At 35.9% G+C, this 26,057-nt stretch overlaps 1 long non-coding RNA gene across 3 annotated transcripts in view; it reads left to right on the forward strand.

Moving 5' to 3' along the window:
• LOC137856118 (uncharacterized) overlaps positions 1 to 26,057 on the forward strand; it is a 55,774-nt gene that overhangs the window by 26,801 nt on the left and 2,916 nt on the right. The window contains exons 3-4 of one of the 3 annotated variants that reach the window (XR_011096207.1): positions 25,100 to 25,149; positions 25,321 to 25,489. This is a non-coding gene — a long non-coding RNA (uncharacterized lncRNA). Of the gene's footprint in view, positions 1 to 25,099; positions 25,150 to 25,320; positions 25,496 to 26,057 lie in introns of all 3 variants that reach the window. The other 2 variants (XR_011096206.1, XR_011096205.1) reach the window with 2 other exon arrangements.

The raw sequence follows: 26,057 nt of genomic DNA on the forward strand, positions 1-26,057 counted from the left end.
AGTCATCAATTTTTGAAGAGAGTCTCAGAGTAAAATAAATAAATAATCCTTATTTCCAACACCTGCTACTCAACTGGTTGTTGGTCTCACAACATCTGTGGGTCACCAGCAGGCTGAGGAGAAAACTCTCTGTGTCTCATGCTCTTGATTGTCACCCCCAGCGCCACATAGTATAGTCACACTTGATATGCTTCAGGTTTTTTCTGGCATGTGAAGAGCAGCAGAGATAACTGTCCAAGGCTCAAGTCCCATCAGTCTTTTTGCAATGTTTGAGCCCCTGCAAGGGGCTGCTGGGGATTGTGACCTGCAGTGTGTCACCACCACTGCTGAGCAATACATATAATGTCCTCAGCAGAGTTTCAGGTCATCCCCTGCCACACCACCTCCCGTGTGCCCTTCTGCATGAATTGATGCCTCTATTAGCTGCCTCCGTTATATGCAACATTATATGCAATAATCCACCACTAGACTAAATGAATTGCAAGTCTGAGATAGCAAGTTCCTGGATATTATCTTTGTAATTCTGCAAAAGTATTTTTCCTCTCCTTGATTACAGTGTCAGAATAATTTTTTATTGTTGCACAGCAGGGAACTGTATTGTTTATTCAGTAATAAGTTAGGTCTGGAGAAAGAAGAGAGTGAGGGCAGGAATGGGTATGATGATCTTAAATATAAGCAGAATATCTGACTTGCAAGAACCTGATCATACCCAAAAGCATGTATTAACCCGTTTCATACTCAGGGAGGTGTGGCAGAGAACAATCAAAAAGGGGACCACAAAAACAAATACAATTTTTAAAGCTTTTTTTTTTTTTTTTTTAACTTTTCCTAGAGATCTCACTTCCAAGTGGAGAAGAGAGAATAGCCTTTAAAATGGCATTTTGCCACAGGCACTAGGGAGCATTTATACTCACTGATTTTCATGAGTAATGCTACAATTTGTTATTGTAGCAGACCCTTCTGTCATTGTTCTCTACACTTATATTTTTAGCATCTGAATAATAAGTAGTATATAAACATAATAATGTATGAATAGCTGAATAGCTACCAAATGAGAAATCTTTCCAAAACCAACCAACCAACCAAACAAAAGAGCCACCTCGTTATCACTGAGGAATAGAGAGCTACCTTTTGATTTTCAGGTATGCTTAGGCTCTTTTATTTGAGTTAAGTCTTCTTTATTCTGGTTAATGCATCATGGTTCCAGATGTCTTTGAAGTAGAATTTAGACATTGGTCTTAATGAAAGCACTGTTGGACCCTGAGTTTTTCAAATATTCTGGAAAAACTCACTCCTCACCATAAATGCCCAAGCAGATGTTTTGGACAACATTTTTATACCTTGGGTAATTTACTGAGCTTGCAGTAAAATCAGTAGATGATAGCAAGTCTAGTATTTGGTATTTGGTGCAATATAGCTCTTGCCAGTACAGTTTGATAGGTTCTATATTTATGCCTCTGACAAAGTAATGAAAAGTAAGCCTCTAGATGTAGTTGTTCACCTAAGCACTAGGTAGAACCTTGACCTAAAAATGATTCCCATAATATAAGAAAGCACTGATTATCTTATGACCTTTGAGTTTGTTGGCTTTATATGAAACTGCACTGTTTTCTTTTTTTCTTTTATTTTTTCCTCACAGATTTTCAGAGCACCAAAACTTTTCACTGATTACTTCATTGGTTTTTTTTGTTTGTTTGTTTGTTTGTTTGTTTGTTTTAAAAAAGACTTCAGACAACAGGAAGGATAAATAGTGTTGAAGCCCGTGTGTCCAGTATTCATGACAAATACTGAAAAATTTATGCGGAAGCACTGTGTGTATCGTAATTTCACTTTATCATCTCTTGTACATGCAAAGGGAATGCCTTGTTGCTTAAGGCACACTATACTGGTGCTTTTTCTTTTTCATTGCAAAAGTCTAAATATAGTACAAATGTTAACAGGTCACAATTCCAGTACACACTGCGGTTAGACGCATAATTATGCATATAGAATGGATTGAATGAATAGGTCAGAAATTAATCTGAGATGGGATTTTTATTTTAATATCTGCAAGTAGTTCTAATCACTGATTTTCAGGCTGTAAAAGGGTTTAAGTGGATGTGGAAAGGTTGTGCAGTCACCCTATGTGGAGATATTCAAAAGCTGCCTGGTCACGATCCTGGGCAACCTGCTCTAGGTGACCCTGTTAGAACAGGAGCATTGGACAAGATGACCCCCACAGGTCCCTTCCAACCTCAACTGTTCTTCGTGATTCTGTGAAAATATGTCAGTGGAATTACGTTTTGTTGTTTGGTTGTTTGGTTGTTTTCCCTCACAGCTGTTAAGAGCATCAGGCATGAATGCAGAGGCTGTTTTCACTTCAGGTTCTTTTGTGAGCCATTTGAAAAGCTGGGCAGGGTTCTGTACACATATAAGGCCTACCACAATCAAGTGGTAGTAACAATATTGATCAATCGTTCCACGTTTGCTAAAGTGTGATAAAAGTCTAACCTCCATGAGGCATCATACATACAGTAGGCATTCTCTGCAACCTTAAAACAGTTTGCATAGCACAATAAAATAAAATTAAGCAATTCTGAGTTTGATGTGAATTTGGCAACAGTTCAGACGTTTCTCAATAGTGTGAGTTGTTCATTAGTGTGAAAAATAAGTCTTTATCACATTTACATTCATCTTAGAAGTGTACAATGAGAGAAAATATCAAGAAAACATACAAAAGCTGTCTGTGTAACAACACAATAGCAGTTAAGAAATATAATACAATGAACACAACCAACTAGAATTATACTAATTAGAATGAGTTGTTGTGTCCATTAAAACAGTTGGTTATAAGCTATGGGTTACGTATTCTAGAGAGCAAAGACAACTGGGCAAAGGGCAGACAACCTTTCTATCTGCCAGAGTGGTCTATGTTCACTGGTCACCCGAGCTGAACATTTTACCAAATATTTAAGCACCTAAATACATGGTTCAACTATTGAGAATGGAAAGCTCTTATCCCTCTCACTGGTAATAACGATCCTTTTGAAAAATATTGTTTTAACTTTTTACACAGGAAAAGAGACTCAAAAAAATTAGTCATTGAGTGTAGTGTTCCACAGCTGTAGGCAAGCATTAAATACAATGTTTTCTATTCTCTTTTAGCAAGCCATTAGGGCTGCCATCTCATATTTTCAGCATGAAGCAGTGAAAACAAACAAACAAACAAACAAAGAAAACACAGGAAGAAATAAAAGAAAAAAAAGCATTTAATAAACTTAAACATTTTTTTTCCCACTTCTATCACTTAAACAAAATCAGCATATTTTATTTGCATAGCTTCAGCAAACCTTGGACCAGCTGTTGTGTTTTTGAACTAATCTGTCAAACTTAAACTCACTGACTTTAGAGGTATTAGTTGGAATTACAGTAGTATTGCTCAATTCATAGTTCAGACTACTGCTGTGATACCATTAGAATATTTTTGTCTGCAGTTTGAGAAATAGGCAATGTTCCACAGTGTATCACAAGCACTTTCCAATACATTATGATACTTTCACTTCTACTTGCAGTTCTTGAAGAAAAGATGAAGACAGAAAAATGGTCTGAAAGTCAGACTAGAAAAGCTTGTCCTGCTTTAGATAGTAGTACTTAATATAGAGTTTGCAGTTTTCTGAATTATCTTCCACACTTTAGCACTGAAAACTTCATTAAAGTGTTTTGCTGCCTATAGAAGGAACTTTCAGTCTACTTTATTTGAAGTTTAACTGAAGCGTATGGTTTTCCTTTCTTCTCTTTCATGGCCAATTAATTTTCCTGATAAACCCAATCAATTCTGTAACCACTAACCAATGTTACTCCATTAGACCAAGAGTTAGAAGGTGTTCCCAAGCCATGTCTCTGTGAACTCTGCTAATAAAATGTTCTTTCTCAACACTGATGAGGGCCAGTTGGTTCAGGGACTTCTGTTCATTAAAGCAAAGCAAAATTTAGTAATTTTGCACACAAACTACAGAGCATTTACTCCTTATCAGGGAATGAGGTGGTAGGAGAAGGAGTAATGGCTTTAAACTAAAAACAGGTTTTAAAATATATCTTAGACTAGATATTAGGAATAAATTTACTGTGGAGGTGGTGAGGCACTGGAACAGATTGCCCAGAGAATCTGTGGATGCCCCGTCCCTGAAAAAGTGCAAGACCAGGTTGGATGGGGCTTTGAGCAACCTGGTCTAGTTAGAGGTGTCCTTGCCCATGGCAGGATGTTGGAACTAGATGATCTTTAAGGTCCTTTCCAAGACAAACTATTCCATGATACTATGTGTGTTCAAACATAACTACCAGCTTTTTGAGAATAGCTGTGTGGTGCATGACATGGTACCGCATGTAGCACTTCCTGCTGTCAAACTGGGCTCTGAGGACTGCTCCAAGGCTGGTGTGAACTTGCTAATAGTTCCCAGAGGTCTGTTCCAAGACAGGGTTTGGCATAATGAGAGGACTTGTGCTGTATACATCAATCTTCATCAGAAGATTAGAAGGCAGGATGGCTGAAGGTGATGCCAGAGAAAATTGTGCAAGTTTCACTTTTCTGGTAATGTGCGAAGTTCCTCAAAGGAGAAAAAGAGAGACTGCATTTCCTATTAACATTCAAAATCACAGAAAGATTTACAAAGAAAGACAGAGATTGACTTTAGGATTGCAAATAGTATTGACTTAAGGATTGGTCATAGCTGCCGGATAATTACAGAGGCTGAAGTAACAACATGATTTAAGGAAGAAATATGAGCTATTTGGAGAGGAATTGCACCTCCTTTCCCTCCAAGGTAATAATTTTTGTAAAGAAATAAAGGGACACAGATGAAGTGTTCTATGCAGGAGTGACAGCTGTGAATTTTCATGGAAAACATTTTGCGCTTTTTATTTTTATTTTATTATTATTATTATTTTTAATACCTAAACATCAAATCCCAAGAATGTCTATTTGATGTGTGTGTCATGTTTCGGTGGCCCATAATTTGTGAAGTGTTGAGAGGAGCAGAGACTCAGACTAGCCTAGTACTTTAATGCTCTGATGCTCATATTATTTACTTGGTAGGTGAGAGAATCACATTTGGAATGCCTTACTCACAATAGATGCTTAAATCCATTACATTTGTTTCAAGTAATGCTTCTGTTAGGCTACTTATCATTGCAGAGTAAAATCTACTTACTCAACTTTTTGGGAGATTTCCCACATTTTGTAAGTAATTCAATATGTGATAAAACCCTGAACTTTCCTGGCTTAAACTTCCAGCTTCCTCATACCAGATGGAGCAGCTGCAGTCTTACTAACCCCTCTTCTTACTCTTGTCCCTCTCTTTTTCCTCACTTCTTTTTTTGAAAGTTTCACTTATTAGAGAGAGAAAGTAATTGTAAATCATACAAATGATTTATGAACTTGATCCATCATGAAAGATTTTTTTAATTGTCATTATTTTTTTGTATATTCAAGTATCCCTTGATCTGTAAGGTGGATTTTTTCTTTGAATCTCTGTTCAAAATATTTATCCAGGAATTGTATGGCCCAAGAGCTATGTGATGAAATGGGTGGAGACATCAGTGGAACATCTTCAAATTAATGATGGTTTACAAATTTCCTGATCTAGAGGTGGCATCTGAATAAAGAGATTTGATAATATCTCACAGGCGAATTTTGTACAGACAGTTTCAGTGACTCTAGAATTCCTAAGGATTATCCAAACTTTCAGGTAAGAGAGAAATTTCTACTGATCTTGAGATAATTAATACATAGAAATTTAGTCCAGAGCTTATTGAAAAATGATTAAGTTTAGAGAATTGTTATCTCAAGTCAGGTACAATACGAATAATTTTCTTCATTAATCATTTTTACAAATTCTGATTTCTCTGTGGTTCAGTAATGCATGCACCTTTGTTTGCTCAGTTTTTCCCTGAAAATTCATGCAAACTTTTTGTTCATACAAATATTTGCAAAGAGTTTTTATGCATGTGAATAATGTTACTGGCAAACAGGGGTATTCATCCTAGTTAGCTCTCCTATATAAAAAAGTTTTATGCCTATGAATTAGGGCTTGGAAGTCAGAGAGAGACAAGGGATATTTTAAAATATAACAAATAAATTGGCATGAACTAACATGAGCAGAAAAGTTGGAATCATTGTCCTATAATAACAATAAAGAATCACTAAAAGAGCTGTTTTCTGCTACCAGGAACTAATATTTTAGTCTGAGGAAAACAATACTACTCTGAAGCATTTGGTTGGTTAGCTAAACCTTGATTCCTTGGAAGATGATGGAACAACTAATCCTGGAAACCATTTCCAGACACATGAAGGACAAGAACAGAAGCAGTCAGCATGGATTCAACAAGGGGAATCCATGTTTGGCATAAATAATAACCTTTTATAATGAAATAGCTGGCTTGCTAGATGAGGGAAAAGCAGTGGTTATTGTTTGCCTATACTTCAGTAATGTTTTTGCCACTGTCTCCCATAAGATCCTCATAGAGAAGCTGTTGAAGTATGAGCTTGATGTTCAGACGGTGATGTTAACTGAAAACTGTCTGAAAAGCTGGGCCCAGAGGGTGGTGAACAATAACACAAAGTCTAGTTGGAGGCCAGTAATTAACAGTGTTCCCTAGGACCCAATACTGGATCCAATCCTGTTCAACATCTTCATTAATAATCTGATTAATTGCTGGTGACACACAACTGGAAGGAGCACCCTGGAGTTGTTCAAGGAAATGTTGGGCCTGCCACTTAGGGACATGGTTTAGTGGGTGACATTGGTAGTAGGGTGATGATTAGACCAGGTGATCTTGAAGGTCTCATCCAACCTTAATGATTCTATGATTCTATATGTCAGAGGGACCTCAACAGGCTGGAGAAATGGGCTGACAGGAACCTCAGGAAGTTCAGCATGGGAAAGTGCAAAGTTGTGCACCTGGGGAGGAGTTACTCCATGCACAAGCATATGCTGAGAGCTGCCAAGCTGGAAAGCAGCTTAGCAGAAAAGGACTTGGAGGTCTTGATGGGTGCATGACATTCTCTTATAGACAACACAGTATGACTCTACCTGCTGTAGGTGTTTATAGCAACATCCACAGTTCAGTATATAGGTATCACTGAATTTTATCTATTTATAATAGTTCTTGCTCAGTTCTTGGAATTGCAAAAAATATTGAGATCTCTCACTACTTTAGAATAAGCAAATTAAATAAATTAAATAAAAATGAAATACTTTAACATATAAACCATGTAAAGCTCATTAAAATATGATAAACAAAAACACAAACAAAAACCAAAACACATCTTACTTTTCTATTTAAAAAAAAAAAAAAAAGTAGATGTAGGAATTTCAGGGTCAAGGATGAAACCCTAGGTTTAAAGATCTATGCCTGCTACTGAAATGGGTCATGTCAAGCCAAGGAAAGGGAGGAAAAAGGGTTAACAAGTTGTTTTCTATGACATTAGTCTTCAAGTGTAATGCTTGTGGCATCTGGACTCAGACTGTGATTTAGAACTTTTGTGTCATGGCTAATGATATGGTGATCATAACTAAAACATACATTTTAATATTTACTAGCATCACAGTAATCTTAAATATCATACGTTATGCCTATATTTCAGACAGGAGAGATCTACAGTATTTCTTAACGTTAGCATGGCTTTTAACTCAACTGTAATGCACACAGATGCAGCTGTACATGATTTTTTCTCTGTTTTTCTTAGTTCAGCTGTAGTCCCTTCTATACCAATTGTCTGTTGTGCTGAAAAATATCACTGCTTGCATAAAGGTAGACCTGTTCCGAAGGGCTAGCACACTGCTTTGTTGTCTAAGTAGGTGTTTTCACTTACTATGAAATCCATACATTTCTACTTAGATATTTAAGCTTACAAATACTGGAACCTTTATCACATGCAATACATTATTCAAAATGAAGGCTTTTGAAAATGAATACTGGAATTTCACACACTTATTGTCACAGTTATGATATTCTCATGCTAATTCAATTTCTCCATGTTGCAAAATGAATTATGCATAGATTTACATTTCCCAAAGATTCTTCACACATATCTAGGCCTAGATTGTTGATCTCTCTTGAAAATATTGCAACAATTAGTACACTTGAGCGCATTTCCAGGGTCTTTCAGGTTCCAAATATATTACCTAATTGGCACAGCTCACGGCAAAAATTAATGCAAATTTTTATAACTTTTTTTTTTTGAAATGTTTACATTTCTTTTAAAGTTGAGGTCAAGGTTTGAGAGGAATTTGACAGGATTCAGCAAAAGTCAGCAGAAAGAGTAAAGTAAGCTGAGACAGCGACACAAAGCAACTTGGCTGGTCAACAGGCAGGGCAAGAAAGTCTGATCCGGCAGCAAAACTGCCTGCCTGAAGTCAGCAGTGGAGTCATACAGTCTTCTGTTAGTTGGCAGCAAAGGGTAGCTGAGCCAGCAAGTCACATCTCAAGGAGCAGAATAAAGGAAAATAATCAGGCTCCAAAACTCAAGACATCTTTGACCAAAGAAAACAGTAGTCTGGGGTAGTTTTGATAAGACTGTGTAGTAACTTAAGTAGAGGAAAAAGATGATGTGAGACAAGCCTCCCGTTAAACGTGCTATAAAAACACAAGGGAACAGAACCTGATGCCTCTTTCTTTGCCTGTGAATTGTGCAATCTGTGTATTTTAAGAATGGGCTCAGACTGACTAGGCATTTATGTTAATTATGTCTGACTTGCCTGCTAATGATCTGGTGGCTCAGTTACTAAAAATGCCAGAGCATATGCCTTTTGCCAAACACAACTACAGCTACATTAACTGTTTTAGCAATATGCAATCAATCTTTCCTGAATTCCGGCTGAACTGGTATGAAATATTCCTGTTTTCTGCTCCATTGCAGTTTCTGCTACTTTTTCTTTGGTATATATCTAGATTTTTTTATTATTATTATTTTTTTTTTGGCGTGGGGGGAGGGGAAAGTGGGAGCTAACTCTGGAAATTCCACCTGTCTGTCTGCTTATTACTAAGAATTAGTTACATGTACATGTACATGTATAATCTGCCTTTTGTTTTTCTCAAAACCTCGTCTTCAGGTTTCACATACTTCACAGAAATTAGTAGTAACCTTTCTGATAGCTGTAGTGTGTTAAAGTTCATGAAATACCTATGTAAAAATGAATGGTAACTGCACTTTATAATGGATTTCATACTTTGAGATCCCTGTTATATCATGCCTTTTTTGTGTCTCTATCAGTTTCTCTTGCTGCACATTACAATTTTTTTCTACTGTCTGCTGTAGTTTTGCTAAATTAAGAATCCACTTTCCTCTGTGAAACACAATTTCAGTGGTGTTGTACTGTGCTGCAAAGGTGATGCCCGTAGGTTTAGCAGAGCTAAACCCATCCAACCTCTGTATCCTTTTGAATAACATTTAACTGCTTTCATTTCTTTGTTCATCAAACGGTTCAGTCACATACCTGTAATGTTAAATGCTGAAATACAATCTCACAAAAAAGAAGTTTAAACAGTTTGCAAGAGACACTATCTCTTTGTTCATTTTCATATCAGGCCATATCATAGAATGGCTTGGGTTGGAAGGGACCTTAAAGATCATCTAGTTCCAATCCCCCTGTCATGGGCAGAGATGCCATCCACTAGATCAGGTTGCCCAACAGAATCATCACCAGAGCCTCATTAAACTGTGAAACATCACCAGACAAAGACTTCTGGAATGTCATGTTCACTAATACAAATTTAATATACACTATGACGTATTACACTATGCCTATTTATTATATTTCAGGTATACACTAACATGTTAGGTTCTCTAAGAATCCACTTTCAAATAAATGTGAATGATAATGTAGCATCAAACTGTTTTAGCCAGTATCTGTAAATATAGACCAATTTTGCAATTTTGTACTAGAATTTCAGGTTCTCTCCTCACTCTTTTGAATTAAACTTGCTCGTAAATGCTTAGCATATTTATTGGCATAACATTTACAGCATGTTTACAACCAGTTTCATTTCATTAGCCCTGAAGAGATCGGGCAGTTCGACTAGATCTTTGAAGGTCCCATCTCACTGAACTACTTTGTTCTATTTCCACTTTTGATTTTCAGTTCAAGATCACGTTATTCATTATTTCTTCTCTAAGGTATTTTTGATGGGGATTTTAGTGATCTTGTTTTCTAAGTCAAAAGCTAACAACCACATTTCCTTTTCCCATGTTCAGATAGATATCAATATCCGATCTATAATTCAGAAATATTCCCTCAGTGTGTACAGAAAGACTTCAGCCTTCTGCCCCTGATTTCAGCTTCTGGAGATTCAGGATAATCCACTTTAGATTTTCAAACATTTATTCTCTTAATACAGAGCATTGATGTGCTTGTTAAATTGAAAAGTATTGCAAAATGGTTGAATTTATGTCATCTAAACACAGATGTTAAATGTTTCGACTGGTGTGTGTTCCCACAGCTAATGATTTTTCTATCCATCACAGCTTCTTGCTATTTTGTGAAGTTTCCTACTTTTTTTGTCTTTCAACTTTCCAAGTCTCCCCTTGTGATAATCTGTTGATCAGGTGTAACTGCATCTCATTTTTCTTCTAGCTTCCTTTTGACAAGTCCTTACTGCTTTTCCTGATTTAGGTTTCTATCATGTAGCTGTCATTCCAGTAGCTTTATATCTTTGATTCCAATCACTATTTGATCTCTTCTAATGGAATCAGTCAGTATGCCATAATTACATGGCTGACTTGCTAAGTGACTGTCAGTCAAACATTCCTCAAATTTAGATAAATGAAAGAAATTCCGTTCTTTGAGAAGAACATATGATAACAATGATGTCCTTTAAAAGTTTCACTTTTCTTAGGAATACATTTTTATTCCTGCACGCTCAGATAGTCATCCCATTCTCTTTTAGTACCATACTAATAAGGAAACAGATAACTTTAGGTACCGCTATATACAAATATATCTTTTGTGACTACTTTTAAGTCTAGTTCTTTATGCATGGATTCAAAATTTTGATTGAATATTGACCCTCCAGCATTGCCTGAGAGCTTTGGTACTTCTCACTCCGAGTACCATTTCTCTCTCTGTCTTTATTTCTCTGAAAACTTACAGTTTCAAGAGCTCACTTTGATTTGATGCAATAGCTGTAGAAAGTTTAGTTTTAGAGTGATCACTGTGTTGGAAAGATTGCTTATATATGATGTAAAATTCTTTGCTTACATTACCAACATACTAAATGCTTTCATAAAATGAACAGGGAGGGAAGTAAAACTGACTTCCTGCCAGTGCACTGTACCTCTAATCAGACTTTCCTTGAGATGTTTTTGTTTGTTTGTTTTGTTTTGTTTGTTTGTTTTCATAATCCATTAATCCATCCTGCCCCTTTGCCTCTTGCCCTCTATTTTTCAGGACTGTAGTCTTCCTGTGAAGCCAGTTTATGTCCAAACAACAGTTTATGTATATGTAGCAAAATGACAGTGTTGTTCAATACAGAGTATGATAGGGATGGTCGAGTGAAGCCCAAACTTTGGTCAGAGATTACATTGAAGCCAGAGCTGTAGTAGGATGCAAGAAGATCACATACTTCAAGGTCAAACAAGGATAAGGTACATAGCCAGCTCAGATTGCAGGGCAAAGTATTCTTACAGGGAGACATCATGAGACATCATGGCTGTCATTTAAGATGGTATGTCATCTCTGCATATTTATTTAGTGTTTTAATTGCTAACGGGAAATTGACTCTGCTATGCACATTCAAATGTCTATTTTTTCTGTTAGGGGGAGGGGGAGGGAAGCAAAGAAATGGCTACATTTGAGAGATGTAATGAAGAAGCAGTAAGTTTCTTATTACCAAGGTTTCTGATTTTCTATGTGGCTTAACAAGAAGACCGAAATAGCTACAAAAAAATGCAACCTGGGTTGTTTGTTCAGAATGACATAACACATTGCCTTCTTAGTGAGATGGCTTATTGTGATGACTTATTTGCTTTCACAAATTTGCTGCTTATTCAGTTATCATGTGAAGAAACATAATTTAATCTCAAGTAAAGTGTTTATTAAATTGTTAGTATATAAAAGTTTTTTAAAAAAAGACAAAATCTATGAAAAAGAGCTTAATAAAGAAAGGATTTTAAAGTTGTGTCAGAGTGACATAATAGAAATCAAAAAAAGCAAGGGTATGGTAAATTGTGGGAAATCATATCATCAAGCTTGAAAGTATATTTACATAGGCATGGAAATTTCTGGGAAGTCAGAAGACCTTTTCTTCTGCCTGTGAGTGATACAGCAAATGCTATATGCATCACTTTGTTTCCTGCTATATGCTAATCTAACACCATTTTATACAAAACAGAAACGTGATTTTTTAATACTTCACTACTTATGAAATATGATAGAGCTCGTGGTTAAATCTAAGTTAAACTGGAGGTGGCCTAACTTTAATGCTTACCATAAATTTGTGTTATCTTAGTCTGAGAAAACTATTCAGGCCATGCACTATCCTTTGTCATTTACCTGGAAACACCTAAGCCATCTCTATTTTAGGATGCATACTTCTCTAAGTGCCTGAGAATAAGTAACTCTTCATAGTTTAGAGTTTGACCAGCTAGATACGTGACACTGAAACTCCCTTACGGTTCAGATGTGACTCCTGAGCTGTTACAGTTGTCAGAGAGATTCGACCCTCAAGAATTCTTGGACTGGGCACTTCATCATGCCAACACAGTCAAGGTGGAGACATCTGAGTTGAGTTCAGAATATGGACAAAAACAGCACAGGAATGAACATCTTTATAAAAACAATTAAAAAGTTAGAGCAGGTCCCTAGAAACTGAAATGTGGATTTTAAGCATCTTCTCCTTGAGTATGCTGTTTTAGCTCCCAGGAATGCTATAACCACTAAGCTGATATGAGATGCTTTAATTTCACTTCTGAACTAGGCAGCAAGAACTAGAGAAAGAGATTGAGAAGGGAGAACATCGGGGGAAGAAAAGAACTCACCTGGGAGCAGGAAGAAAAGGTTTTGTTTTCCTTTTTCATGTTAACGCATTCTGCTGATTTATTTCATTTGGTAGTAAGCAGGAAAGTAAATATGTGTGTGTGTGAGAGAGAGAGGGGAGAGGACCCTTGGCTATACTACCCAAGATTGTCAAGGAATCTCAAAGTCAATTAGTTCTAATAAAGTTTTCTCAAACTGACTCTTAGCAAAACTGACTCGCTCTCACTCCCCCTTCCTCTCTCTTTCTCTTTCTCTCTTTCCTCTCTTATATATTCATATAAATTACAGAATAGGATGAAGGGGCTGTGTTGGCTACCCCACTGGGTGTCAATGAGGCAAAGACATCCGAGAGATAACAGCCCTGTCATCTGCCTAGTTGCAAGGCGGTGCCAGCTGCATTGCTGCACTGGAGCCTCCCCACAGCACATGGGCACAGCACAGACTTGTGACCACTGCTGTACAGCTGGTGTGTTCTGTCCCCTGACGCAGCACACACTACTATCTTAGAGATGACACATATATATATTTGGTGCATATTAATTTAGCATGAAATGTGCAAGGTTTTATCAAGAAATTGTAATGTAATATAATTAATTCTATGCACAGTAATCTAAATCTCATCTGTAAGTGCTAATTTTATCTAATTTGCTGTTCTAGAAGGATGATACCCATGCTATCAATATATAAGTGACTGAACTATTACCCCAACACTTAATACTAGTTGTGCTTTAAATGATCATCTTCAGTATGTGTCAGGCAATCAGATAAACCAGATGTTAAAAGACCAAATAATTCTAAAGAATTTTAATTGCTGAATGACAGTTTAGATTATATTTTGGTCTATGATTATATATATCAATATAAACACCAAGTGTTAACATTTTAGCCCTGATCTTATGAACGCTTACACATAATTGATGCTTTTTATTTAAAATCATTTAAAACTGCACATTTTTTAATGCCTTTTCTTTTTTTAGATTTTTTTTTATGGTAGGCAATTTGGGTCAGATTTTTGACTATTAGACTGATGAAGATTGATATTAGCTGTTGGCAAGCATGTCTTTATCACATATGTAATTTTAGACTTTTAAAAAAGTGCTAGTAAATGTGACTACTACCCTTCATCTTGGTGAAATGGTCAAAGCAAAGTGTCTGCTGACATAACAGGTTGTATTCTAAATATCTACTCAAAGATTTTAGTTTATGTTTTATTCATCTCTTAATAAAAAGTATCTGGCTTGGTGGAGTAAATGCTAACTGGGAACTTAATCTCTGTAAACAGTCATGGGAGAAGGTGGCAGATGCTTCCAAAGAGTAACTCAAAGGGCTTAAAAGGAGAACTCGTCTCTCCAACTAAGGCGTATGGTGTTTGGATGCTCTGTATTTCTTGGTTACATTCCCGTGCATGCTTTGGAGGAAGCAGACAAGCCCCAGAATATGGGAGCAACACAAACATCCCAGACATGACTGAAGCACGAGACTCCATTGTCCTCATACAAACTTTCAATACATCCCTACCTGCTTCTCGGCTGCGTGGGAGATTAAACACCTACAAGTCATCCATAATGTCCTGAGCATGTGCAGTGAGCAACTTGGCAGGTATGTAGGCAACCTCATTATCTAGTACTGAGGCTGTTGGTGTATTTAGATGACTGAAAAGTCTGATAGACTGTGCAGAAAGCATTGAGTTTGAGGACAAAGACCTGTAAGGCAAGTGGAAAACTATTCCTTTTTTTTTTTTTTTTTTCTGAGGAGGAGTTTCTTGGACTTGATTCTAAATGAAAATATTGGAATGTCTGTTGAAAGTTAATAAGTTGTTGATAAGCTTAAGAGGAAAAGAAAACTTGACAGGAAAAGAGAAAACACCTGGAAAGACAATGAAGAAAAACTGAAATTCTAGAAGGACCTTAGAAAAGATTTTGGCTTTGGAAGTTGTTTTCTAAAGTTAGGAGTAATAAAACCAGATTTTGAACAGAACATTCCTAAACAAATTATACTAAATGCGGAATCTTATTTTCAGCATGTTTTTGTGACAGAACCCATCCCTCCCCCCAACACACACACACAAAAAAACAGAGTACATAAATATGTTAATTAGCTCCTTCTTTAACTAAAGATTCATCAGCCTTGTGTTAATGTCTTTAAAGCCCTTTCTGTGTGTCAAACAGGACGTTTGTCCATTATTGCTCTTATATTATGTGAGGAGGCAATATCCAAGATTCAACTAGCTGAAGTTGCAATTTGTGTGGGAAGGGTAAGTGAGGGGAAAAGTGCCAGAGGTCACTGTCTCTGTCAGTTGGAAGATTGACTAGAATGTGTAAACACTGAAGTTTTTCTCCAATCTAGGACACAAGCCAGGAGCAAAGGCACTCTCAAACCAGACAAACAAATGGATAAATGGTTCAAAGTAAGACTTTTTGTGATGTCTACCTACTAAGGCATTTCCAGTGGGTATCCATGCAACATTAGATCCATCTGTCTTTGCACAGTCAGCTTCCAAACTGTTTGTTTCCTTCTCACACATAGGTTGATATTACACTGCTAGATAGTTCCTATAGCATCCATCATAACAAGAGAGTCCTGTTTAAATTTATTTAAAGGTCTTTATCTGCATTGGAAATTAATTTATCCATTAATATGTTTAGGTCTTATACATTGTTGGAAATTCTGTTTGTTCAAATGGACTCTAGAATTAGTAGTTTAGCTGTAATATAGCTATGATGGTTGTTTTTAGAATTACAAAGATGTAGGTTTCAAATCTAATTTAGGTGTTTCATGAATTTTCTTTGTAGACCTTGAAATTAAAATAGAGAGAAGACTGTCATAACATATCTGTTCAGGTAATTCTTGTAAACAAGATAAGTTTTACATTACCTGTAATAATAACAATAATGATAATAATAATAAAGAATTGTGCCAGCATCAGAGTAGACTAGATTTATTACCTGCAAAAGATATCTCAGTTTTACTCTAAGATATTTCAGCAGCCTGCACAAAAAGAATGTCCATGTTTCTGCTTAGATGATGGATTTCAAAGATCTCATGTTGCCAGTTAATTTTCAGAGTAAAATTAACATAGTGGTGTCTGACTTGAGTGGTAAATTAACAAACATAAAATGTTTCCCACTTCTCAGCTCTAAAATGCATGGAAGAAGGAACAGTTGCAACGGTGAAGAGCAATGATATGTATGTGTTGGACCAAAAATTAAAGCTAAGCTAGGTGTCTAATAGGTAGGTGACACTAAACTCTAGGAAAACTTCTCTGTCATAATGACAAAGATCTATCCACAACATTGTTGATTTGATACCTTTGACAACATGATAGATAGTTTTTTAACAGACTGAATGCCAGCTTGCCAGGAGGTGATGTGCACCTCTTTCAGCAGTTTGTGCCCTGCTTCATGCCAGACGTTGGCTAGATTGGTTCATTAGCTAGGCAGCCCTCCTGGTGTACTCTACAGTGTTACAGATATATCCAGTCCATTTTCTCACACAACAGATATGAGGAAATGGCACCTCTGCTGATTTGTTTCAGATTTGTACACTGGTGTAGCAGCAGGCAGGAGCTCAAACTATAAAGCTGGGAAAAGATCCATAGCTCTGGCAATTAGCTGTAATTGAGATAGCTATAACACATTCATATCCCACTGGTTTCAGAAGGAAGTTCTTTGGCTCTTGAGTGCATTTGAGGATGAATTTAATCTGCCCTTGTCCCTTTTCAGTGCTGTAACTGTATATAGAGGATGAAAAAAAACAACACTACATTTGCAGCAGGAACGTTTCCTCAGAGAACTATAATAGGTAACTACTTCCTGTTGCAGGTCCTGTGCTGGTGGAAAATGATGGGAAAAAAAAAAAAAAAAAAAAAAAAAGGAAAAAAGCCCTCATGGGCATAGTTTTTAGGAATTCTGGGTTACTGTGGGTTCTTGGGAGCTGGAAGTCAGAGATACAATTTCTTTTTTTCCTTGGCCCTGAGCTTCATGTTCTGTATCATGCCTTGTATAGGCATGTAGACCCTAAGTATCTGCTTTAGTGCTTTGCATGTTATTGGGCAAAACTGTGTAAAATTTACCAGATAATCTACAAGAGTGCTCAATTGAGCCAGGTACTCAGAGATGAACTCCAAGTAGGAAATAATAGAATTTCTATAGTTGATAATCTCGTATACTTAATTTCAGCTAGCCAGAAGCTCATTTTATCAGTGCATTGAGTGCACTGATATTACTGAGCCCTGTCACCTTTCATTTTTTTCTCTATCAGTGGCATCTAATCATCTGCATAAATCATAATATCTAATGAAAGTTAAAATCTTCATTATCCATTTACACATATTAGTGTTTAACATGCATGTATCTTCTTTGATTAATTCATTTAACATGTTTCTTTTACTGTCATTTTACAAGGGACAGAATTGTTTTAAATTTTCTGCTAATAGCACTCTAAATGCCATTGCAGTGAGCATGGTTAGTTGTGAAGATATAACTAAATTAGAATATCTACTTAGGTTATTTAAATAAATCTTATTATGTTTGTATAATGTATAACCCTGGAATTCTAAATAATGGTTATTTATATCTGAATTATTGAATTGTTTAATCCACATTTGATTCTCTGAAAAATTACTCTATTTAATTCCTTAATTCACTTTTCTTTTACTGTTTGGATTTATTCTCCTTCAGTTAACAATTCATTATTTACAGGTTATTTGAAATCAAACTTTTAAACATAGATAGCTATTTTTATTTGTGAAAAGCAGCAGGGGAAAATTTCAGCCATTGTTTAGGTGGATTTTTAATTCTTTACTTTGTTCTTCATAACTTCTTGTCCTCCCATAATTATTCACCCTTTTCCTAAAAGAAAAAAATATTGTACTATTTTCTGCCCTTTTTAGGAGGTGGGACTCATTTTTTTTTTTTTTTTGGCTTTTAATAGGAAGTTTCCCATTAAACTCTTCAGAACTCTTCAGAAATAATTTTGGGGAATTTGTCCTCTAAGAAATCCTTACCAAATGAACTCTACAGTAAGTGAACTGCAGTGATTCAAACTACATTTGACTTCAGCAGCTTGTTTAACTTTAGCAGCTTGCTGAAGCAGCTTTAGCAGCTTGGTGATTTATACTCTTTCAGGCTGAAACAGAAATGTTTTGATAGTGGCAAGAAAGCAAACATCTGAGTTAGAAGTTGAGGAAAGTACACACACTAATAACTCTTACATCAGTAATAGATACCGATCAATTATTACCAAAAAGAAAAGATACCAAACTTGAAACTTAAAAATGAAACCCAAAGGATTGTTATAGAATTGTTACAAAAATTAAGGAAAGAAATAAGAGACTTTATGTAAATAAGCTGCTACTAAAAAAGAGTCACAAAGATGATACGGGGCCTGTAGCATCTTCCCTATGAGGAAAGGCTGAGAGACCTGGGTCTGTTCAGCTTGGAGAACAGAAGACTGAGAGGGGATCTCATCAACGTGTATAAATACCTGAGGTGTGAGAGACAGAGGGATTTGGCCAACCTCTTTTTAATGGTTTGCAGGGACAGAACAAGGGTTAATGGCCACAAGATAGAGCACAGGAAGTTCTGCACCAACATGCGAAAGAACTTTTTCACGGTGAGGGTGATGGAGCACTGGAACAGGCTGCCCAGGGAGGCTGTGGAGTCTCCTTCTCTGTAGATATTCAAGGCCCATCTGGACACCTACCTGGGCAGCCTGATCTAAGGAACCTGCTTTGGCAGGAGGGTTGGACCCAATGATCTTTTGATCTTTCGTGGTCCGTTCCAACTCCTTCAATTCTGTGATTCTGGGGAAAAAAAAAAAAAAAAAAAAAAAGCTTGAAAAATGTAAATCTATTTAAAACTCTTTTACTTGCATTTGAGAAAGTTTTTCGCTTTCCTTGGTAAAATATTGTACCGTATAGAGTAAACCTTCCACTGTGTCTGAGAGACGCCTTATCTCTACAGACCTCAATCTTAAAACTGGACCAAGGAGGGGGTAAGTTTGCACCTGATATCAATATCTTAATGCATGATGAAGTCCCTTACTGATTATTATTATTATTCACTGGAAGACTTTTTTGTGCCTCCTGCATTACCATCTTTCTACTAGTTAGGAAGCCTCAGTGCTTTGCCTTACATATTTACCACTTGTCTTTACTTTGTCACATATTTACCACTCGTCTTGCTCTTACCTACTAATCTTAAAATTACTTTCTCTTCTACCTGGTTTAAGATAAAATTTGAATAGAAGTATTAGAAGATTAGAAGATCCAAAATAGATAATCAGTTAAAATATTAATAAATTTCTTAAAATATGAGTAAATTGGAAGATCTTTTGCCTCTCCCTCTTCTCCATTCTGTTTTTTTTTTTTTTGTTTTGTTTTGTTTTGTTTTGTTTTGTTTTATATAAACAAAGTATAGCTTTCTTTTTTGAGCCTCTGTTAGCCTTTATAGACTACTGCTCTTTTGAAATTTTCCACGGACTTCAGACAGATACCTTTCAACTTGATATTCATCCAGGGGACAGTCTGACTGTTCTTCTTCGAAATAAGCTGCCTTTCTTAGTTAGAACAGTGGCTTGATAGCGGTGCATTTAATACTGTTTTAGATGTTCTTGGGCGTCTACCCAGCCTATAGCTGATGATACAGAAGGGTACAGATTTCTCATACCTCCTGACCTAAGTCCAGCCCCATACAGTGTTTTTGATACCTTACCATACTTGGTTCAGTTCAAATTAAAGTGCCTATTTTTTATTGTTATTTGGGGGGGAGGCATATCTTGCCTGAAACTAGATATGACAGTAATCAAACACTTCAAAAGCAACACTGAGTTGACTGATTTCCAAGTTATTTATTTGTCCCATGGATATTATAGTAAAGTTACACATAAATAGAAATAATTACAACAGAACTGAAGAAGGTCAAGGGCTTTAGATAAACAGTCGTTAACACTTGAGAAACAATAAGTTCTCTGTTAAACAGAAGTCATGGTAGTAGTATCTGGGTGAAATATGTAAAAATAAGCCTGCAAAGATTTGTTGGATTTTTAAACATAAATATCTGTGTAGCTTCTTGCACTTGTCCATCAATGTAATATCAGAGGTTTTTAATGAATTTTTAATAGCGTGCTCAAATTCCTTTTGTGTTTATTCTCTGTGAACATTTGAATAACTGGGTTTTACTGGAATAGATTTTATGGAATGTGAGTTTCAAAGACAAGTTAGAAATACTAATTGTAACTGAATATATGCCCCTTTTTATCCTTTTTTTTTTTTCCTTTTATTTTTTTTTTCCTTTTACTTTTTTTTTTTTTTTCCTGGAAAAAAATTTCCTTTATTTATTTTTTGCCTGGTCTCCTAAAATACAGAACATAATTTTTCTTGGTTGACCAGTTACAGCTCTAGTGTACTTTTTTCCAATGTTTAGAAAGATTATTATTCTGACAGTTCTGCCTGTCTCCCACCAAAAATCTCCCTACAACTTTTAGGACATTCAAGTAGACTGTTATTGAGCTACATATGGACAAAATGGACAAAATCTGAGGGAATGTAATTATGAATCCCATCAAGGAACTACATTTTAGAATGGTCTTACTCATTGAAAGTGTGCTTCAAAGCCACAAGTTTTTCTTCAAAGGCTGCATCAATCCAGACAGTGTGTACTTCAGAGAATTGGCTTGCTTTTCTCTGTGGCTTTCTCATTGTTAGGAAGCTGATATTACAATACAAAGTTTATATGGTTTGCAGCTCTCATGAGATGTTCCAACTGGCTGTAAACAAGATGGCTGAAGTAGTAAGAACAGATTAATAATGGAATTAATGTCACCTGCCTTTAGATATGTACTTGGTAGATCTTTACTTCTGAGCTAATCAGCATAGGCTATTATTTACAGTCAATAAAGAGAACTAGGCATTTCTAGATTATAATTCATCTGACAGTTTGGACATCTTTGTCAGGGTGATTGTGCTCTAGATGAGTCTCCATTTGTTATGAATGGAAACTACATGACTAACAAGATACAGGTATCTAAGTTGTGAAGGTCTGTGTACAGTCAGTTGTGTAAGTATTCACCCTGGGTCATCCACAAGTTTTACACATTATATTCTAAATTTTAGGTTGACACGTCTATGTTAGCTATGTATCTCAGCTAACTGTTTCACGGCCAGCTTTGATTGGCCTATATGGTATGTATAACTGTTCTTCCTTTCCCATCTCCCTCATTGTCCCTAAATTAGAACTAGTCAAAATAATGCTTCAAGCACTGTTTCTTCATGCTGCAAGACCAGATTAGAAATACTCATACTATCCTCTTTTGTGTTCTTAGACAGTGTAGGATGTTAAATCTTTTATTGTTTGTTTGTTTTTGTTTCTCCTGGTCAATTGTAATGGCATAAGTTTCACTTGTATGCAGGTCTTTGATGAAATTAAAGGTAGTTAAATTGTAAGTGAAGATTGCAGAAAAAAAAAAAATATTTGAAATAGGAAAAAAAAATGGTTATTTTCTATTTGATTTAACCTAGGAAGTTTATCATTAGTTTATCATGCACTTCAAATATTATGTAAAAGCAAAATGGACGTATTTCTGTCTCATGCCAGTCAAGGTAGATACATTAAAGTCACTGGACATGAAACAGTCTGATCTAACTTAAGGTCTGGAAATTGTGAGTAAGTACTCAGAGTCTTTTTATGAACAGTTGCAATATGGGAATAGGAAATCAAAGAAAGTTTTCTTAAATCTTCCAGTTAGGTAGTCTAAAGCTTGGGTTTCCTTTGATTTCTGTTGCAGTTGCATAAACTCCCTAGGTAAAGGTTGAGCATATGAAAGATTTTCTTAAGCTCATTGTCTCATATTTTTGTTTGATCTTAATAAAAGCCTTGGGTAAAAGCATACCATGTTATGATTAGAAAACACAAGACTCAGTGTTCATCTTCAGATCTGTTTTTACTCTGATGTACCTCTGTTGATTGCTATTCTGATTGTCCTATTGACTTCCTGATCTGTTACCTGTTAGAGCTGTTACCTAAGGTTTTTCTTTGATAGGTGGGGACAGCAGGGACTGAAAATGTTTCTTTGTATAATAGAGAGTTAAAATGGAGAAATCACTGAGTCAGAGAAAGGAAGAGTGCTTTGGTTAATCCCTCATTGACACATCTACTGTTCTGATAGACAGACAGACAGATTCCTGACACTGCTGACACTGTTCTTAGGCTCCTTTTGGAGTTTATCCCAATATTTTTTAGAAAGTGTTTATTTATGTATTCTTTATGATTTCACAGCCTTTCTGGCACATAGAATTTCTCTTTCTATCCTCAGGGACTAGGAAGAATGCTACTTGCTTTTACAGTAGCTTTTTATATATTTTAAAATTACCATGTTTTCTAAAAGATTTTTTTTTTTTTTTTATAATACTTTGATAATACTTCTGTATTTTCTAGGAGTTCCTCTTATGTAGTCACTGTCTACCAAAACTACATTTTTTTTCCTCAGTCAGAGGAAAAAAAGCTTAATAAATTCAAGTCCAGGTCTGACTGGTGAGCAAGATTACCTAGCTAAGACATATTCTTATGTCCTACTATAGTTGTATTAATTTGGGCAACAGTTAGACACTCCTGAAAATCTCCCATTGATTCTGATGTTCTTGAAGGACACATTCTGCACATTGGTGGTGCACAGATATAAAGATATCCACTAGTTTTGGAGAACTGTTCAAATTTAGAGTGTTTATTTGTGATGGATAAAGTATTATAACTGCATATATCTTTCCTTTATGTAAAGATGGATCTTGAAAAGATTTAAAATTAGGTTATATGGTTTTATGTTTGATGGGATGGAAAGGAAGAAGAAACGCTTTCCCACCTGCACCATGGCAACTTTCCTTCACATTTCTTGAAGCAAACTGACATGCTGAAATGGGTAGAGAAACACCACTCCACTGCTGCTTTTTGTGCTAGACACATGGTTAAGAATGCAATTGTACATTCATGTCTAGAAGTAGGTTGCTGCGCTGTACTTTGCCTCCACTGCTGATTCATCTGTCCGTGTCACTGTTCTGTGCAGAAGGAAAATACAACTGGATTGCCTCAGAAGCATCAAGGAATTTACTTCACAAACTATAAAGCAAGTTTACATGGCTTTTTGAATCTCAAATTGGGAAAAGCAAGCAAACAAACAATGGAAAGAAAAAATTCCGCACAAGATACTAGAAACAATGCAAATTTTTACCTAGGAGAACAAATAAAAAAATCCCCAGCAACCTAAATAAATCCTAAGGGACATAAGATATTCAGCTCCCATAAAAATTCAACAACTGCTGCATACCTAATCTCCTTAGACCTTGCAAGACTCCTTTGGAAGAAGTTCTGTCTGTCTAAATAAAGTTTGTGTCTGGAACACATTTTGGTAAGTATAACTCAGCTGGTTGGTTATGGAAAGACAAAGCTTCAATAAGATTAAATCCTGGTGTTATGATTGTCAATACTTACATCTGTGCATCCAAAAGTGAAGAGTTTCATTTAACAAAAGCAAATAAGGTGATCTGCACCTTTCTGAATGTTACTGACCTGATGAAAATAAGTAACTATACTTGTTCTGCTGAAGCAGGTAACACTTTCTTCATATTTATTCAGTGTTTTACAGGTTATATGGATAGAGGGGGGCTAACATGTATGACTACGGGAAATGGCTGTACAATTAGTTGCGAGAATTTGATATAGTGTATTGAAATGTAATTTATTAGGAAAGATTAATAATCAAACAAAACAAACAAAAAAGCATATTTTTAGTAATTGTTTCTCTCATATTCAACAAGTCTTAAGGTGTCAAAAGTACTCCATATGTCTCTGTACAGTAATATTGACCAAGCCAAAGCAGAGAAACAGGATCACTGCTCATGTTCACAGAAGGTGAAGGGATGAGCAGGGAGCACATTTGTACACTATGTCTCTCCTTGCACATAATGATTTCCATTTTCATGATGAGGATTTCCATAACAGAATAAGTATAAACCTGGTGTGATTTAAGTACAGTGAATATAGTATGTCTGATTTACTGAGCAGTCAGAACATCTGGATAGCACATTTGTAATAATTCAGTAGGATCTTGAGTGCGTCAACATTATTTTACTGTAAATGTGACATCCACTTTTAATGTCACTTTTCATTTGGGATCCAGCAACCAGGACAAACTGCAAGATGTCCACAGACACCAGACAATGCAAAAAGTATTCAAATTCTATTCAGAAGAAAAAAAAAAAAAGAGAGAGAGAGAGAGAAAATGAATAAACAAACACAAATGGATATGTAATAGACTTACTCATCAGTAAAACATCTAGAGTCTTTACAAAGAAGTATGTAATGCATTATTGGCACAAAATACTGTATTGTGATTTGTCCTGTAAACTGTTCTTGTCAGAATGATGTTGGCTGGGTGACTTTAAATGTTCATTTTCTTGAATACTTATGATATTTGGAACCAAGATTTTTCACACAAATTCGTTGTAGTAAAGATTTGCATTCACATAAATAGTTTCATGCATCAGTAGAGAGAGTTAGTAGAGGCCTTTGAGAAAGTATTGATAAGTATGTAATATTCTTATCTGTATTTTAGTATAGGCAATTATACAATCAATTTAACATACTACTTGATTCTAACATTCATTATCCATTTACCTTTCCTGTGCTTTTCACAGAAGTTTATAAACCTCCAGATTTTTAAAATGAAGAATGCATTTAATGAAGAATTCATTTAAAAGATACGGTCTCAGGTCTCAGTCAGAAAATAGAGGCAAAGAATCATGTCAAAACTCAAAATTATTTCTCTCTCTTGAATTTTGTTACATATGAGTTATATTTGTGGGTTTTGAAATAATTCACCTTTAATATCTGGCTTTATTTTACATATCATTGAGAAGAACTGGGGTAGATAAAAAGGACAACAGAAAAATATTATTTGTTTTTCCTGCACAATTGATAAAATATTGTGCATCAAAATAAACCTGAAATCTCATGCTTTTACTAAGGCCAGCATTTTTCATTGAAATGTAACACAAATTTCAGTTAATTCTAATGCAGCCTTTTTTGCTCCTGAGGCAGCTGTCAAGGAAATCCTAATTCGGAAGCATTTCAGACCTACAAACCTACAAGTAAGGAGTACACTGAACTGTTTTGCATTGTTTTGTGGTTCATAAGCATTTTTTTAATCAATTCTGTTATATTTGTGTGTTTTTTTTTCCCGTTGTTTTTTTTTTTTTTTCTTTTTTTTTTTTTTTATATATGGTGTTAATGTTTATTTCTCCCATTTTTATATTCATCAGGGCTACTCTGGGCTACCCTGCTGTCATAGACAGTGAATGTATCCAGAATCATTGGGTGACCTCCCCAGAATGTGCCATGAAGGAAAGCACTGAATTTTAAGGGGAAGATCTGCCTTCTGCTTGTAGGATAAACCTCACTAAATGAAGAGCCACCAAAGGAGAAAAGGAGGTATAGGTACAGATTGCTCTATATTATCTCAGTTTCTCTAGAGACCTTTTTTAATTATGAGCAAATTATAAGAACAGCAGCTTCCACAAGGCAAAGACAGTTCTGTTCTGTCTGCAACTCCCTACAATTATTTTTTTAAATGCTTAGTAGTAGAATTGCAAGACATTTTTATCTGAGATGCCTAATTTAACATGGGTGATAGCTGGCATCCTTCCTCCCTCTCCTGCATCCTCTCTGTGATGCCCACAGTGAAACACTGATGCTTGACATGTCCTACTTGCACAAACAGGTTGCTGAGGGAGACAGAGCTGAATGCAGTATGTGGGGATTTAAAACAAATGGAAAAAAAAAAAAAAAGATAAAGTGACCAAACCTAAATGTTTAAAATCACTTAGCATGAAGCAAAACTTCAAGCTAGTTCCCCACTTTGAAGGGGAATGGAACTGCAGTGTTCAATGTTGCACCAAAAACTAGCTAGCAAATGCTAACCTGGCAATGGCTGGTTACAGAGTCACATGTGACTTATCCTGGGTGTGATCCAGAAGGCTGTACCAGTAAGCATAGAGAT

This window comes from Anas acuta, chromosome 4, assembly GCF_963932015.1.
Source record: "Anas acuta chromosome 4, bAnaAcu1.1, whole genome shotgun sequence".
NCBI classification, from domain to species: domain Eukaryota; kingdom Metazoa; phylum Chordata; class Aves; order Anseriformes; family Anatidae; genus Anas; species Anas acuta.